This window comes from Coregonus lavaretus, assembly GCF_964263955.1.
Source record: "Coregonus lavaretus genome assembly, chromosome: 4".
Taxonomy (NCBI): domain Eukaryota; kingdom Metazoa; phylum Chordata; class Actinopteri; order Salmoniformes; family Salmonidae; genus Coregonus; species Coregonus lavaretus.
This window is the reverse complement of record NC_139991.1, coordinates 24,432,885-24,447,096: the sequence shown is the minus strand read 5'-3', so window position 1 is coordinate 24,447,096 and position 14,212 is coordinate 24,432,885. Positions and strand designations below refer to the sequence as shown.

Genomic DNA, 14,212 nt, shown 5'->3' with positions numbered 1-14,212 from the left:
CATTGAGAAAAAGATGACACATTAGGTATTTTCACAGGACCCACTCCCTCCTGAGGGCAGTCAAAAACAGCAGCAACCTGCTGTGAAAGTTGTGTTCTACATGCTTTACGTTCCCTTAACAGTTCATCCAACCGATCCTGTACCTCACTGGCTGTCCAGTCACGAATGGGTTTGCTCTTGAACACTTGGGCCAACTCTTTATCAGGACAGTTGCGTACAAACATGACTGCCAACTCTGAGCACTGATTGGGTAAGGTCCTGCCCTCACTCACAAGGTACTGTTCGGCTGCCTCTGCAGCTTTGTTAAGCCTAATCCAGAAATCTATTGGACCCTCATTAGCATATGGTTTGATTGAATAGAAATCAGCTAATGGCATACCTGAGCAGACAGTATCCCCAAAGTGTTGCTTGAAAACACTGAACACCGCCTTAACATCTGTGACAACAAGGTTGTTACGCTTCCAGACTTTGGTCACATCCCGTGCCCTCCCCATGAGCCTAGACATCACCTCCCCAACATTCCCAGACCCAGTGTAACCCCTCTTCTCTAGGTAGACTTCCATTAACTCCTCCCACTCCAGGACAGAGTACTTATCTGAGCCATCACCCCTAAAAAGAGGTGGAGCACTAACATCTGACTTCACAACCAGATTCAGCTTGGACGCATCAATAAAGGTTGACCCACACTGCTCAGGCAGGGGAAACTGCTGGGGTTGGTGAGGGGGACGGGCAGGAGAAAGACTTGAAACCCCAGGCTGCAGTAAACTCGCTCTGATAGATTCTCCTATCTCTGAACCAATCTGCTTAATAAGGTCACTAAGCTGACTCGGAGGCATCCCATTATCACAGAGTACTGTGGATGATGGTACTTCAAAAGACAGAGGTGGGATACCCTGGTCAGGTGGAACAAACAGCCTACCCCTCCCAGTGCTTGCAAACTCAGGACTAGCAAACGCTCTACTCCCAGGAGCTGACTGTACAATTGGTGTAAATGGAAGGACACCCCTCCCTCTACCCACACTAAAATCCCCAGCATAACACGTCTTATGGATTTGAGAATCTTCCATGGCTCAACAGACCACTAAAATACAATGTAATTTAGTGCATTTAAATACCCCAAAAAATTAATGCAATAAACAAATTCATCCAAAACATACAAATAAGCACGAATACCTGTATCTAATGAATATGCTACATTCACTTTCACTGTTTACAGTATATATTCACTTACAGTAAGCCATCAACAAATTCACATGCGCAGGTCGTGCACCTCATCCACATGCACAGCTCCGGCGGTCGGCTTGAGCTGACAGGTCACGTAATTAGGACACTGCCACAACTGGAATTCTGATGGTTGGATAATTTTTATTCGACCTGCACACGAAGAGACAACACACAATATGTTAGCTCTTGGTGCAGCCACAGCTCTCGGGCACCTTGCTAGTTGAAGGTCAGGCAAAAGAGAACAGGTGCTGCATGCACACATTCCGTGCCTAACAACACACTATACAATACAAGTAAAATGATATACAACATAATTCTGACAAAATAAATGACATACCTGTACACGAAGAGACAACACACAATAGCTTAGCCCTTGGTGCAGCCACAGCTCTCGGGCACCTGCGTGAGCACATAGAAACTCACTGTCTAATCAGAGACTTCAACACATTAGTTCCCACAATGAGTTCATCAACCTGCCCATCAACAATAAGCACTGGGACTACATAACAGAAGCCATAAAGTTGCAATTGTAAGTCACACATGCCCACTGGGCTAGTTTGTTCCCACCACAATCCACCAGGATAATGTCTGAAGGAGCTAGAAAGTTCCCCTCTACCACTCCTGCCTCCCTCAACCGAGGTACAATATCTGCGCGCAGAGTAGTAGCCATGGACCCACTATCTAACATCCCCTTCAGCTCAACTTTATCCTGTACTAGCACAGTGGTGTAAAACAAACTGTCTTTCTGATTAATTCTCATTGTGTTCTGAAAAATGACTGTGTTGTTCTTGGGTACTGACTCACAAAAGTAAGAATAAACAGATTGGATATCATCATCAGTGGAGGAAAAATAAGAATGCCCCACATTGCCCTCCTCAGAACGGAGGCTTTCTAGTTTTCCTGAGACCTGCCAGTCTGTCCACATCCAGGGTTCTGTCGCTGCCCAGCCTCACTACAGTCAAAGCTCATGTGGCCCGGAGAAAAGCACTTGACGCACAGCTGGTGCATCTGACAGTGAGCTTTGGTCCAGTGATTAGTGCTTCCACAGTCAGCGCACTCATGCTGACGTTTGTGGAACTGTTTACGGGGCCCTCTACATTTAAGTCATTTAGCAGACGCTCTTATCCAGAGCGACTTACAGTTAGTGCATACGTAACTTTTTTTTTTCATACCCCCCGTGGGAATCGAACCCACAACCCTGGCGTTGCAAACACCATGCTCTACGAACTGAGCCGGCCATTCCCTCCACTACCCTAGGCGACGCTGGTCCAATTGTGCGCCGCCCCATGGGTCTCCCGGTCGCGGCCGGCTACGACAGAGCCTGGATTCAAACCAGGATCTCCAGTCCCCCAGGACTGTGTTGTGTTACCTGCTTGACAATAGTATTGATGTCCCCCAGGAGAGCAGCAGCAGGTTGCACGTTGTTCCCCATCTCCTCAGCACACAGATCAACCTTGACATTGACCTTGACATAAATAACGTATGTGGAACGTTACTACAACATACCAGCAACGACACGACAGGAAGAGCGCCGTGCGTGACACATGTAACAGCAGCTGGAGGAGTGGCCAAACCTCAAGCTAAACACAACAGAAATAACCAGGCACCACCACATAATGCTAAGGCTGACACACACGTTCCCTTTTATAAACCGGGTGACTCGAGCCCTGAATGCTGATTGGCTGAAAGCTGTGGTATATCTGACCGTATAACATGGGTCACGTTGAGGGAGGAGGTCAGAGACCTGGCCGTGTTGTGCCAGGATAACAACCTCTCCCTCAACGTGACCAAGACAAAGGAGATGATTGTGGACTACAGGAAAAAAAAGAGGACTGAGCACGCCCCCATTCTCATCGACGGGGCTGTAGTGGAACAGGTTGAGAGCTTCAAGTTCCTTGGTGTCCACATCACCAACGAACTATCATGGTCCAAACACACCAAGACAGTCGTGAAGAGGGCACGACAAAGCCTATTCCCCCTCAGGAGATTGAAAAGATTTGGCATGGGTCCTCAGATCCTCAAAAAATTATACAGCTGCACCATCGAGAGCATCCTGACTGGTTGCATCACCGCCTGGTATGGCAACTGCTTGGCCTCCGACCGCAAGGCACTACAGAGGGTAGTGTGTACGGCCCAGTACATCACTGGGGCCAAGTTTCCTGCCATCCAGGACCTCTATACCAGGCGGTGTCAGAGGAAGGCCCTCAAAATTGTCAAAGACTCCAGCCACCCTAGTCATAGACTGTTCTCTCTGCTACCGCACGGCAAGCGGTACCGGAGTGCCAAGTCTAGGTCCAAAAGACTTCTCAACAGCTTCTACCCCCAAGCCTTAAGACTCCTGAACAGCTAATCATGGCTACCCGGACTATTTGCACTGCCCCCCCACCCCATCCTTTTACGCTGCTGCTACTCTGTTAATTATTTATGCATAGTCACTTTAACTCTACCCACATGTACATATTACTTCAACTACCTCAACTAGCCGGTGCCCCCGCACATTGACTCTGCACCGGTACCCCCCTGTATATATAGCCTCCCTACTGTTATTTTATTTTACTTCTGCTCTTTTTTTCTCAACACTTTTTTTGTTGTTGTTTTATTTTTACTTTTTTGTTTAAAATAAATGCACTGTTGGTTAAGGGCTGTAAGTAAGCATTTCACTGTAATGTCTGCACCTGTTGTATTACGGCGCATGTGGCCAATAAAATTTGATTTGATTTGATTTGAAATTTATTTTGACTGTTCGAATTACGTTGGTAACCAGTTTATAATAGCAATAAGGCACCTCTGGGGTTTGTGGTATAGGGCCAATATACCACGGCTAAGGGCTGTATCGTCGAGGCACTCTGCGTTGCATCGTGCTTAAGAACAGCCCCTAGACGTGGTATATTGGCCATATACCACACCCCCTCGGGCCTTATTGCTTAAATATAGATGTACTGTACAGCACTAAGACAGCCATGACATTATTTGGAGAGACCACAAAGACTTATAGAGAAGCTATATAATTGATAGACTAAATCCAATAGACTGAGTCAAATACCTTTATACCTGGTTACAATGAAATGTAGTTCACTATGAAATGACCTGTGACTAGGGTTGCAAAATTACAGTTACTTTCCCCAAATTCCCAGAAATCCCTGTTGGAAGATTCCAGAAATCAGAACGGAATAAGCAGAAAATCTGGAATCCGAAAAAAAGAAGGAAAAAAAAGAAACCCTACTGGTGACCTTTGACCTAGCTGGATGACCTTTACTTGGGTGTCAAACCTGGGGGGAAGGCCAAAGTGCAGGATCCAGTTGAGTCTGGCACCAAGTAGGACCACAACATCAGACTGGAGCAGAGCTCTGCAGTCCCCACCTAGACCATAGAACCAGGAGGATAGGAAGAGGAGGAGGAGGAGGAAGAGAGGAGGAGGAGGATAGGAAGAGAGGAGGAGGAGGATAGGAAGAGAGGAGGAGGAGAGCAGGGACAAAACAAAATGTAATGAAAAGAGGCTAGTTATAGGAGTAGTGTAGTTGTTTGATTGACACCAGTTTACATTGACATGACCTGGCCAGGAGAGACTAGTTATAGATAGGGATTTCAGGAGTTTCGTGGTCCGTTCAAATGGTCAGGGAAATTCTTGGTCCTACTTATACAGTCAATGGTCTGTACATGAATATGATGCCAGCTGAGAGAAGGAGAGGCTGACCTGGAGCGGGCAGCAGCAACACAGTTGGGGTGATCGTCAGGCAGCACCCCTTTACCCATGGGGGTGGGCAGGAAGGGCAGGTCACACCCCTCCACCAGCTCCTTCAGAGCCCCCTCTGCTCTTCAATGGGCTGCACCTGCAGAGGGACACAGACAGAGGGCACTGCCACACGGATTTCAACAGACTGGTCTTCACAACTGGGATGCATTCAGCTGAGCAAAACGTTGTGCAACGTTCAGATAGAAATATAGCATGTAGAACGAACGTGCCTCTCAGACAGGTAGAATGAGAAATCATGTCAACAACATTTGTCGACTGAACGTGGCCCAGTTTTCAACTGAACCGTGGTACAGTGCTATATGTGTTACAGTGCGTCTCAGCTGGCTATTGATCTCTCTTGGACAGACGCACGTAACATAACTGGAAGTAGCGTCTGTCAACAGAATGGGATGTGACAACTTTGTTCCGGTACGCTGATTTTTCACCACTAATCATTTGGACAAATCCCGATTTCGCAGGTGCTCGCATCTTTTCAATTTCAGAACGGGAGGGGACATTTGGCCCATAAACTTGCCGGAAACTTGCAGAGAGTTTCCGTTTAGGGGGGTGGAGAGTTCGCAAGTGGCGTTAGTATCTTTCTCTTAACATCTCCCCAGACCTTATCCAAGTATCTGACGCAATTATGCAAGATTTTAGTTCTGTTTCCCCCAGATTATCTGGCTATTAAAAAAGCAATGCCTACCTTTGCCAATGATGAGTAAAGTCCGTTTGGCTCCTTTCAGGACCGCCAGTGCTTCTGTGATCACCATATGGTCAGCCATACTCACAGGAGGAGGTGGACTACAGGGCACCTCTCTGACAAAGGAAATAATAAATAATAGGTCAAACATTAAACATGTTACCTAGCAACTTTATTGCATATGTAAATAAACCATGAAGGTCTATCGAGGCTTATTGCTATTCTCTGATGAGAATATTTTGATATAGTGCTATATTTTAGTGCTAAGTAATTTAATTTCTGGTTCACTTCAGACGTTAAAAGGTATAACAAGATAAAATAAAAATGACTACGGTGATGTGAATTCAGAGGTATACATATTCAACAGTAACACATTAGTATACATTTTAAATGGATGAAAGACAGTGATGGCCACTAACCTGGCTCTGCTCCTGTCCAATTTAGCATTGACCATGTCCCCAGATATGTCTACGTATACAGCACCTGGACGTCCATACATGCTAGTGCGTGCTGCCTTAGACATACCAAACACCCTTAAATTCAGATCAATTAAGGCTGTGCTGTGCTCTTATGAAGCAGTTAAGGTACCTTGCTAAGCTGGAAAATTAGAGGTCAGAAAAAAGACAATTGCAGGTGATACCAAATGATATGAAGAGGACTACACAGAGGGAGTCAGAGTAGACTGTATACCTTCTCTACCACTGAGGAGATCATATCCAGACTGCTAGACCTAGCAGAGAACTTACTGTACAATCTGCATGCCTCCACCTGACAGAGAAAGAGGACCACAAATAACAAATTATTTCCTCTTTCAGCAATTAAACTGCTAGGGCCAGTTTCCCAGACAGAGATTCTCTATTGAGTTTGCTTTTTAGGCCATGACTAGGCTTAATCTGTGTCCTGGGAAACAACCCCCTAATGTTCAAAAGTCATAAATATCATGGTTCAATCGGTACCTGTGGAAACTCTTGAAAAGCCCCAGTGGTCTCTTGGTTTTGATCGGAGGAGCCTCCAATAACAATCACAGGCCTACAGAGAGAGAGGTATCACACAATGACATCAACTGACAATCTGAGATAGTTTGGAGTCCTCAGATAATTTTTTGCAGTGTGCGGATAGCATCCCTTCTTTTGAAAGGACCACTGAACATGAGTAGTAGGGTCTTCTGTTTGTGGAGTTCTAGCATACCAGCAGTTCATGTTAGCGTTGGCCATTCCACCAAGTGCATGGATGAGTCCCGGTCCAGACACAACCAGACACGCACCTGGACTGGAGAGGAACAGACAGACAGAGGGACAGACAGGAAGACAGGCAGACAGACACACAAAGGGTCAGACAGACAGGCAGACATAATTAGCAATGCAAAAAAGCTATGAAACTGACCCTCACACACTACACGCTCCTGTAGTCTATGTACGGGTAGTTAATATCACATGATTTGGGGAGAGCTGGTTTAGTAATAAAAAGGTGGCTTATGGCTTGTTCATTGCGCATTCCCACATACTTGATTCATGAGGCTTGAGCTGCCTTAGCTACTTCAATGACTGGAACACCAACTATTCCAAACATATATTCTACATTCTGTAGAGAGTTACATGTAGATACAGTATATTTACCTTTTTTTAAACATTTTTAGTCATTTAGCAGACGCTCTTATCCAGAGCGATTTACAGTTAGTGAGTGCATACATTTTCATACTGAATTGTATATGAATTGTTACAATGTAGTTTAGATTTTCTTTGCATTGACACACACATTGGCATGCATCAACAAGGGTGTTAACATATACTATTCCACATAAACATCTAAATGTTTTTCTACAACAATATTAATAGTTAGCTATACCAGTGCAATGACCTATGGCACACTTTCACAACTCATAGTGTTACATTCTCACTGCCAAGGACATGATCAGCGACTAATATATTATTAGCAACACGGTTACACAGTATAACACTGTTTTATATATATTGCACACACTTCACCTGAGCTTTTAGTGCCTCTGCAATGAGCTGAGCCCCAGTCACATCTTCCATTATTATTGTCGAGAAATCTGTTCAAAGTGCAAACGCGGTTAGCAATGATTTCTTGGACTTGTTGTTCAGTAGCTTATAAATCGTGTTTAGATCTCTTGCAAATCATTAGTTTTGTCTGCTTTCCAGCATGCATTACATGAGTAGCTTTTTCTTCTTCAGTGGGGTTTATAGGCAGTTGGCATCCAACGTTATGGTGCATTACTGCCCCCTATTGTACAGAAGTGTGGACATGAGCCGTGCAATAGCAGTCATGAATATTTAATAAACTAGTAGCATTTTTCTTTTTTTATTGCAAGAAATACATAATAAGCCCTCATTATGTGTTTATAACTGCACTTTACTTAACACTTAACTCAGTTAAGTCATTATGAGTGTATGACAGTATGAAAAAAAAAATGTATGCACTCACTAACTGTAAGTCGCTCTGGATAAGAGCTTCTGCTAAATGACTAAAATGTAAAATGTAAATGACTTGAGTGTATGCATTATAGATATAGGCTTCATAGAAAGTGTTACAAATGTTCTCCTGTCATCTTATAGGAGATCCATTCATGGATTTAGTTATGGCTTGAGAATGTGACTGGTCTACGGAGTTCTCCTTTATGTCTGTCTTTATATGTGACAACAACTTTTCTGTATTATGTGTATTTCCACAATCAATAATCATAAACGGTACTTCACTATGAATACTTTTGACTATGTGGTTTGAAGTACTTTACCGTTATCTTGCACATACATGAAGACTACTATAGACAGAAATCAATGCAGTAATGTTTTATTAAATAAAGGCTCTGATTAAAATATCATATTAATAAAATCAGGCATTTGGCTAATTCTTCTTCCCAGAAGCTCCTGTGAATGGTTTGGAGATGGCTCTGGAGAGAGCGTGTAACACCCTGACTATGAGTGGGCGTTTACGGGACTGGGACTCCTGGGGAGCAGGGGCCGGTGTGGTTGTCAGGTCCTCCTTGGGTGGGGAAGTGGATGGAACCTCTGGAACCTCACACTCAGCATCTGTCATGAGAACATTTCATAATCAGAAAATGAATGTGTGTGTTTGTGTCTGTCCGTCTGTCTGTCTGCCTGTCCGTCTGTCTGCCTGTCTGCCTGTCTGTCCGTCTGCCTGTCTGTCCGTCTGTATGCCTGTCTGCCTGTCTGTCTGTCTGTCTGTCTGTCCGTCCGTCAGTCTGTCTGTCTGTCTGCCTGCCTGCCTGTCCGTCTGCCTGTCCGTCTGTCTGTCTGCCTGTTTGCCTGTCTTTTTGTCTGCCTGTATGTCTGTCTGCCCGTCCGTCTGCCTGTCAGTCTGCCTGTCTGTCTGCATGTCTGTCCGTCGGTCTGCCTGTATCTGTTGTCACTGTTTTAACAAGCTTGTCATAGGGTGATACATCAATATGACATTATCGATGCTTATCACTTACCCTGTGAAATATGAGTCTCTCTGAGATGTTTGGTAGGCAGCGCATCCTGTTCAGGGTGTCTCTTCGGTTCCCCTTTTGTCTTGAACAGCTGTTGACAAAACACATCAGGACAACTGAGCCTGTGTAAAATACAGAGTGTGCATCCTAAAAGGCACCCTATTCGCTACGTAAGGCACTACTTTTGACAAGGGCCCAGAGAGCTCTGGTAAAAAGTCGTGCACTATATAGGGAATAGGGTGCCATTTGGGACTCTCCCATGTGTATTAGGATTGCATTACAGCGTCCTCACTCAACCTCCTAAAGACAATGACAACAGTTTTGTTCTAATGCTGAGAGACAATAGGGGTGTAGTGAATCTGTAGGGTAAATTTCAGCCCTGCCTTACAGAGGTAATCTCAAAACACAGAGCACCCTACCTTAATCATGATCTTTGGAAACTTATGCATTTTCGGTAGGAAACGCCACTTCCTGTTCTTCTTAGTCTCTTCCCCTCTGGCAGAGGGAAGACGGGCCATGCCGTCAGCCTTTACATCAGCCGGGCTAAGGCTCCTGGCAGGGAATTCCTCAGTAGCATTAAGGTCAGCTACAACACCATGAGTGATGTCACTTGTGGCATTGCTGGTGTCTGAGTGAGAAGAGCACGCTAGTGTGACCGACCTGTGTACAATAACTGGGAGAAGAGGACGCAGCCATTGAAGTCAGTCACTGCATCCCAAATGGCATTCTCTTCACTTTATAGTGCACTACTTTTGACCAGGGCCCATAGGGTCTGGTCAAAAGTAGTGCACTAAATATGGAAGAAGGTGCCATTTTGGACACAACCAGTGAATTTCACATCATAAAACGCAATGTATTGAGCATCATGTTACAATTAAGTCCTATGCAGATGAAAATAGGTACTTTCACTTACCATCCTCCATTGTAGACTTGGACACATAAGTCAGGCTGTCCATCACCACGTCTGTCATCAACTTGATGACCTGATCCAAAACCATTTCAGCCGATGGTGGCATAGGCCTTCCCATACACTGCCCCAGGAGTCTCCTAACAGAAGTCTGGGCAAAGTTGTAAATGAGCTCTGAGGCATCGTCCTTTGACAGCTTCCTCAGGGCTGGTTTAGGCAGCGCTGGTTGAGAGAGGCTTCTGTGGCCAACCATGGATTGAAGCTGGCGGTTTATGGTTATCTCCTGAATGAGACCATGGACCTTTGCGATCAGGTTGCCAGATGCACCTTGAAGGGCTTCAACTGACAGGAGCCTATCCAGATGTTCTTCTGCTGAAGTCATCTCTGGGTCGTCCGTCTTCAATGTGTCCATTATAGTTTTCACTATGATATTGGTGTCAGATATGTTTATTTCTTGTTGGCTCACAAGCGTTGACCGTGAACCTGTCTCGTCCATTGCGATAGAGGTATGGGATTCTGTCCTTGTGATTTCATCGGCAGCGCTCATGTCAGGCAACTGGTCAAGGCTCTCCAGTACAGAGTCTAACATGTTAGTGGCTATCAGACACTCCTCACTTGCAATCTGCCCAACAGATGAACTCTCAGAGTTGGCCACTCTACACTTGATCACATTTAGGATCAAGCTGAGCGTCTTCTTTGCAGTTTTGCTAAAGCCTTCTTGGCTGACTGCCACTGTTACATCTTTTAGAGCCACAAGAGGTTTGCAACTTTCACTCAATCCACTGCCGTGGAGAGGAGAGGCTCTCTTCAAACTGTTGTTGCTCACAACTGACATACTCCTGGTGGGCAGAGTGACATCCTCACTGCATGTGTCAATTATATGGTGGTCTGTTGAAGAGCCACTCGAAGACACAAGGGCTTTAGACCTTTTAGCCAAACAGACTTTTGACAAAGGCTTCTCACTTCTCACAGACGGAGGGCGGCTCCTGTCCTCAACAAGAGCAGTGTCAGCGGACTTAGAATGTCTGAGTGTCTCCACAGGGGCGTAGTCCAGCACATATTTGGCTGTGGTGACTGACACTGGTGGAAAAGAGAAAAAGATGTTCAGTCTATCCTTTACTCTGTGGTACATGGTTTGAGCAGCATCCAATAAGTTGTCAAAGACAACTCTGGGTTTGAGCTGGAACTCCAGCTTTTTCTCTCCTAGTGGGAAGGAGTCTGCGTCGTCCACAGTGTACTGGGATACACTTTCAAGGTCTTGCATGATAATATTTACTATATCTTCGGCTGTAGAAACCGCATGGTGTGAGAAGGTGGTGCTAGGCATGCTCTGTAGCAAAGAATGGCTGGCTTTGCTAGCAGCTCTGAGAATGGTCTCACTCACAATGTGTTTGGCCTTAGCTCGGAACTCAGCACTGTGAAAGCTCTGGATGGAAATGTTAGAGGTTCTGCTGGCTGCACTAAGAGATCGCGTGAGTGTGGCAATCTCGGCTGATGTCACATCACTCGAAATGGTGAGGTCCTCCAATTTCGAAATCATCGAGTCCAACTTCTGGTTGAAGTCGAAGGATGAATTTGACGTGCTCTCCCCAACGGAAGCGGAGCAGTCTTCCTTTGAGGTGTCCACCCTCAGCACCGAGATCACCTGTTTGATTACCCCTTTAGTGCAGGTGTCAAGGGTGAGCTGGTAGGCTGAGGCTGGGGACTTAGAAGGGTCTTACTGTCTGTCTTCTGTACAGGAGACACTGCCAAAGTGGCCTCAGTTACAGGAGATTCCTGCACAGTGGCCTCAGTTACAAGTAGTCCAGTTGCAGAAAGCTCGATTTGCACAGGAGTATTTTTTCCCTCAGTGAGATGGTGGGAGGTGAACAGCTTCCTTAGTTTGTCCAGGGTTTTGGTATAAATCTTCTGGGAACCTGAACTCACTTCCACCCAGAACATTTTGCGACCTGATTTCGTACGCATGGAGGCCTTATTGACCTCAGATACCTCATGCAGGTCGGAAATAATTCCACCAAAGAGATCAGAGGATGCCTCCTCAATATTCTCTGAGGAAACATGGACAGATAGGATTTCCGACAGTTTCCCACAAGTGTCGGTTTTATCCAGCGCAGCAGTATATGTCACAGCTGCATCCTGAATGACCTGAGTGATGCATTGCTCAGCTTTGACAATATACTCCTCCACTGGTTGACCATGGAGGATGTCAACTTTATCAGCAGGGAGCTCCTTCTGAATACTCACATTCTCCTCTGATGGGCATGGGTTGTTGAAGATAATGCTCTCAGTGACCATCTTAGAGGAGGCGAGAGATGAGTCGAGAAGCAGAGATCTGTATATTGTCGAGGTGGACATCTCTGGGTGCTTTATCACAGCAGCCTCCTCCAAAATGGCCGACGGGCCCTGGAGGATGTCAGAGATATCCATGTCCTCAATGGTCTCTACCAGAGACGATAGTAGGTCTCTGGCTGCCAGGTTGGTAGGTCTCTGGTTCTCAAGCTCTGTTTTGATTGCTTGACAGGCAGTTGCCAGAGCAACAACAGAGCGAGAACACAACTGCTTCAAGGTGGAGTCAGAAAAAGATGATGACAGATCTGTCATGGACATGGTGGAGAGTTGACTCTCAGAGACAAATGGGCTGAGTTTGACAGACACCTGTCTGATCAAGTCCCCAGCAAGAGCTCTCATATCTATTGCTCCACTAGCTGAGTTGTGGGAGCAGGCACTCTGTGGCCTTGACGGGTTCCTGTTATCCAAAAATCCTGTTATCCAAAAAACCTCAAGTACAAGATCCACAACATCGGATGACACTTCTGTCACTCTGTTGTCGGACAGAAATGTACTTGGATGAATGGTGCCTGCATTCACAGTCCAGTCGCAAATGGAGTTGTTGGACTGACTCTGGACTAGTGGAACTAGACAGGTTTCACTTGGACCTTGGCCAAAGAGCTCTGCCATTTTGAGCAGAACTGATCTTAAGACCTTTGACTTGGAAATGTTCAGCAGTGGGTCGTTGTTGGACAGTCTGGTGGATGGTCTGCTAGCCGATCTGTGAACCACTAGGCTTTGTATTTCTGCCGAAATGGCAGTTAGAAAATAGGTCAAGGGGCTGGACGCTCTCCCCTCATTTCCTCCGTTGGCTTTAGCCTTGATGATGCTATCTATGATGATGACTATGACCTGTCCAGCCAGAGGACCCAAGATGGCCTCAAGCTCCCTCTCTAACTCAAGGGGAGACTTGTGGCCGAGCGCAATATGCTCTATGGCATGGGAATACATCTTAGAAGTCGCCATGCTTAGCATCTCTTGGGCAAACTGTTGACTTGCTGAGATACTTCCAGTCAGCAGAACTAGAGTTCCCTGACTGACACTTCGCATTAGCTCAGCCAATCTGGAGTTGAGAAGGTTTATAACCAACTCGACAATACCCATCATAAACTTGCCGTCCGTTGACATTTTGCTAGGTCTGTATTTCTCCTGTCTACTCCGTTTGGGCAGCGGTACGATGTCACCCTGCGACTGGCCGCTCTGGACCATGTCGAAGACAGAGTCCTCAGAGATGCCAAACACAGATCTCAGTGGTGCTGAGTGTTGTCTGTGTCTCATCTCTCTATCGCCACCCTCAGGTGAGGAGACATATCGCTCTTCGTTCTCACTTAGCAAAGAGGTCATGGACCTGCAGAATGCACAACATAAATGAATAGTATATGGTAACAAAATAAAAAATATGATCCAAGAATTTGGGACACAAACTCAACCTTGTTATTATTATTCAAAGGAAGCATTGTGAACCATCTCAAACCACACTCAGAGCAAACATTAACATTCAGAGTAAACGTTTTAGAGTGGTTGTGTAGTATCTAAGTAGTATTTCTCACTAAGTGGATCTGGAATGGATATTTGTACCTATAACAGGAAATACCTGCAAAAAGAGGAGGGGATAGAGCTAGGTATCTGTGAGAGGAGGGGATAGGGCTAGATACCTGTGAGAGGAGGGGATAGGGCTAGGTACCTGTGAGAGGAGGGGATAGGGCTAGGTACCTGTGAGAGGAGGGGATAGGGCTAGGTACCTGTGAGAGGCGTGGATAGGGGTAGGTACCTGTGAGAGGAGGGGATAGGGCTAGGTACCTGTGAAAGGAGGGGATAGGGCTAGGTACCTTTGAGAGGCGTGGATAGGGGTAGGTACCTGTGAGAGGA

The 14,212-nt window shown here is 45.8% G+C and overlaps 1 pseudogene across 1 annotated transcript; it reads right to left on the bottom strand.

Annotated features, from left to right (window-relative positions):
- Window positions 1–2,551: 2,551 nt before the first annotated feature.
- LOC311128595 (2-hydroxyacyl-CoA lyase 1-like) lies at window positions 2,552–13,709 on the bottom strand (annotated as a pseudogene). The gene is made up of 9 exons: window positions 13,705–13,709; window positions 6,846–6,926; window positions 6,614–6,686; window positions 6,348–6,425; window positions 6,077–6,171; window positions 5,661–5,773; window positions 4,919–5,054; window positions 4,466–4,571; window positions 2,552–2,677 (listed from the first exon to the last, which is right to left on the bottom strand). The product of its transcript is annotated as a 2-hydroxyacyl-CoA lyase 1-like (transcript).
- Window positions 13,710–14,212: the final 503 nt, after the last annotated feature.